Consider the following 4,430-nt stretch of genomic DNA (forward strand, 5'->3'; position numbering starts at 1 on the left):
GCGTGGAGGGACACCCCCCGCCACCCCATACCTATTCACACCCCAACACCCCCACTCCTTGAATTTTACACTTCTCAGGCCCTACTCATTCAGATTCTACCCTTATCCCCCCTTTAGATGTGCCTGAGCCTCACCGCACACATTTTTGACGTGCATCGCACCGTCCCTGACGCACATGTGTGCGCCCACGCACCCCTCTGCTCCCTATTGCACTCTCCCTGCCATCTCTTGCACACAAGCGCACATCTCGGGTTCACAAACACGTTTCTGCTGCCTGCTACAATGCTTTCCCCTTGCGTTCGTCAACACAGAAACCTTTCTGCTCCTTGCACTCACCCGTCTGATCTCACTTTCTGCGTGCACGTCACCAGTGGGCAACCACCCACGTGAGCAAAGCCCAGGTGCTCACCAGCACCTCTCTCCCCTCCTCTCTGCACCCCGCGGGGTGGTTTATGCAACAGCCACGGGAATCAGGGATGCTGACGGCTGGCGGTGGCAGGCAAGTGTGGAGAGGGAGAGAAAAGAGAGGAAAACACATATTTTTGAAGCAAAGTTTAGCTGCAGGGTTAACCGGATGATGGATGATGGCAGGTACGTGCTTAACCGCATCCCGCCAGCAGAGCCCTCTTGCTTCTCTGCTCGCTGCAGTGCCAATGTAGCAGCTTCATCGCAATGAATGCCGCTTCAAGGTTACTTAACAGATAAATTATGTTAAGCATGTAGCATCCCCAGCAGTAACACCCACCCGTGACTTGCTCATCCTCCCCATTTGTTTTCCCCTTGCAGATGCATGGCTGGAAAACCATTCCAGCTTTCACCTCATCACAGGGAAGGAGGGACCATCTCCGTTCAACAAGCTGCAGGAACAGCTACAGCTCGGTAACAAAAATAACAGGGGCCAGATCCTCCACCAGCACAACCTCTTTTTGCTCCAACGAAGTTTTTGGAGTCGTGCTGATTTACACCAGCCATGGATCTACTTTCTGCGACATACCGTGCAAACTACTTGGGAAAAAAATCTGTAGTGAGTTCAGGCATGAGCTAAAAAACACAAGGGAGAGTGGCAGAGCTGCTAAGGGGGAGCTGTGGCAGAGTAATGCCCCCACGCGCACTGCAAACTGCGGGTGAAAAGGAAAAGAAACTCAGAGGGCCTGGTTCTCCCTCCGGTTTTATCTGTACATCCAGAGGATTGATCCCAGAGGACTCAATCACCCCTTTTCCCCAGTGATTCCAGGTATAGACGGCAAGTTTCAGTCCTGGACATCGCCTTCCATGCCCAGAGAGGGACAGTTTCTTTTTAGCACTGAGGCAAGGAGCTGACCCAGTCTTGTACCTCACGTCAGCCTCCGGGCAGCGGCACCTTGGTTAGATGGATCTAAAAGGGCAATACCTCGGCCTCTCCATCCCGCCTGGCACCGAGCATCCCCTGGGGAGAGCTGCACGGAGGGCTGGTCCGTCCGTCCTTCCTCGTGGTGCCGTCTGGCTCCGTCAGGAGCAGTGCCCGACATGCTCTGCCGTCAGACCTTTGCGTGCCAGACACCCTTGTAGGCAGCTGCACGCAGGATTAAGAGCAACATGTTCAAACCGTGTACAATTATCTGCAACTGTTTCTCCACTGCAAATAGATGGAGCAACGATGGAGCAGCAGTTACGGTCTCGCGTTAGTAATTTCCGAAGGACAGTTGTGTGGCCACTGTCCATTACAGCCAGGGCAAATGAAGATGAATGCAAGAGAGCTTGGATGCTCCGTATGCTTCTGTTTGTTTGCTGCAGGGGGGGCCTGGATTATGAGAAACATCAAAAGGGAAAATTTGCAAGGGGCAAACAGTTACAATTTCTACCTGAATCCCAGAAAATAATGCATTTAGCTGCAGATGTAAACACCAAGTCGCCTGAGATTTGACTCTTACCTGGTCCTACCTCTCCTACCCCTTTGCTGCAGTGGATCTCAGAGCACTTATCAGCCATAACCTCCCCAGATGGGAGGTGGGTAACGGCATTCCCACGCTGCAGGGGAACCACAAAGAAACAAAGCCATGATGAAAAAATGAACCTGGGCAGACCACTGGGAGCCGTCTCAGAGGACTGGAGTACCGCCAGGTCCCAGCAACTTCACCTGGTATGGGCAGAACATGGAGCTACTGAGCCTCTACCTCAGCATCTCAAATAAAACTCTAGGAGGCAGGAGGCAAAACAAACTTAATGGACATACCTGAAAATTTGGCCTGAATTTCAAGGTCGTGTAGTAAATTAGCAAGAGCAGGACCCCGGTCTCCTGAGCATGAGCCCTTTCTACCCTAATCAGCACGGCCTCACATAGCCATTTGTGCAATTGCCTTATTTCACAGAGTGACTTATAGATGGTATCGTAAGCAGATCCAGTCAATATATTTATTTTTCTTTTGATATACAGCTACAATAGGAAGCCATGCATGAAGTTTATTAAACCTGGCTAATTTTCTATCAGTTCTGCAAAATATCGATTCTATGCATTCAGTTATCTGGCTCAGCCTCAACCTGGAAAGAGAATCATTTAAAAAACAACAAAAAGAGCATCCAGTTCCTCTGAAACAAAGCTAATCTGAGACTGTCACCGTTCTCAGGGGCAGAGCCCTTTGATCGATTGAGCCAAAGACAACTGTGTTATTTAGGAGCCATTTGCATGCTGGCAATTTAAACAAGGCTTTTTTTTTTTTTTCTTCTTCTTCTTCTGAAGGGTGGGTGGGGTGAAGAAGTAACAACTTTACAGCAGCAGTAACATCCAAATGATTTTTTTTTGTTGTTCCCCCTCTCTCTGGTGGAGCCAGTTTCTGCCGGTTATAGGGGCAGGAAAGCAGCGCAGAAGGCTCTGCCATTCTCCATCTCCCCAGGCCCCCGGCAGGGGCTGAATCCCTTCGCCGTACCAATATTTTGATGTCTCTCCGGTGGGTCAAGAGCAGAGCTGGCCTCTATAAGGGTGCGGGGCAGGATCCTGACACACTGTGAAGGCATGGAGGAGGGACCCCAGTGATGCATCAGCAGGGTCCAAGCCTCATCGGAGGGTGAGCATCTGTGCAGGACGGTGGCTTGCACTGCTCCTGAGGACACCCTGGGCAGACAACGCTTCTGAAACCATGAGTTTTTGCAGGTATCTGGTTCTTGAGAGCACAACTGCAAGTCCTGTCCAGCAAGCAAGTTTCGAGCTTAACCTCTTAACTCTCTGCCTTTCTCAGAGCATTTGCATGGTGAAAAAACCAGAGGCAGGGAGTTTTATATCTTTAAATCTTCAGGCTTACCTGATATTCAGCACAAGCAAACCGTTACTGTGTCCATATTGTGTCGGAAACCAGCAATAAATGTGAAGATGCTATCTAAACCAATACGGCAATGTGTTTTACCGCATCAGTCTCAGGGTGCCTACACTTGGATTAGCACGTCAGGCTGGCTTTCAGCGACTTCCTTTGGTTTAAACTTAACCTGCTGCTCCTCCTGTGCCGTAGGCTGCTCGAGACCAGCTGCGAAGCATCATTGTACAAGACAGAACATATGCACAAATAAACAAATTAAGGCTATCTCCAAAACAACAGGCCCCTGGCTTCCTGGAAGAGCTGCAAAGAGAAACTTAATCAACAGCAGCGGGTGAAACGGTAAAGGGGAGGAGATGGACCTCTGCTAATGAAGGCGATGCTTTCAGATTGCAAATGCTTGCTCACAGCACACGAGGAGGGAACGGTGGGGTCAGCGCCAGCGACACGAGAAGCACACGGAGCCGGCAATCACGCTGGCTCCAAGGCAACTCTGATTTTCACAGCACAGAGCAGCCAGTTTAAGCCGATGCAGGAAGAAAAACAAGGAGCTGAGCTGGAGCACGGGCTCAGCCGTGCCCTTACATGTTTTGGCGGGTGAGAGCTCAGCTGTCGAGGCCAGCTTAGGGCTGGTATCGCGGCCTCTCCCGGCCTCCCTGGCTCCCTCCCCAGGGGCTCATTAACGGTCTGAAGTTGCAGCAGTTAAATGAGTTGAATACCAAGACAATGAAATCTCCGCACACCTCTGCGCAGATGCTTTGGCGTCAGTTTAAGTCTGCCTGCCACTGGCTTCACCTTGTGTCTTTAAATGAGGGAGTGCCGACCTGGGAAAAGAAAATAGCAGAAACCGTTCCCTTTGCTTCCCAAGTGCGGGCAGGTCCCTCTCCAGCTTCACGCTGGAGCTGAGGATCCTTCTCTGCTAAAAACCTCTGCCTCGGCCCTATGGGTCCAACCGGAGTGCGGTTGCTCCCAGTGCATCCTCTTGGAAGCTCATGACCAGCAAAATTATACCGGGACAAATTTTATTGCAAAGTGTGATAATTTAGCATTGAAGAAAATCCATATTTAAAAAACCCCACACACATGCACCTGGCTGTTTGCTCCTCTCTGACCTTACATTTTCATGACCAGCTAAATCGCTCTGGT

This window comes from Cariama cristata, unplaced genomic scaffold (genome assembly GCF_000690535.1).
Source record: "Cariama cristata isolate BGI_N322 unplaced genomic scaffold, ASM69053v1 scaffold21932, whole genome shotgun sequence".
Taxonomy (NCBI): Eukaryota; Metazoa; Chordata; class Aves; order Cariamiformes; family Cariamidae; genus Cariama; species Cariama cristata.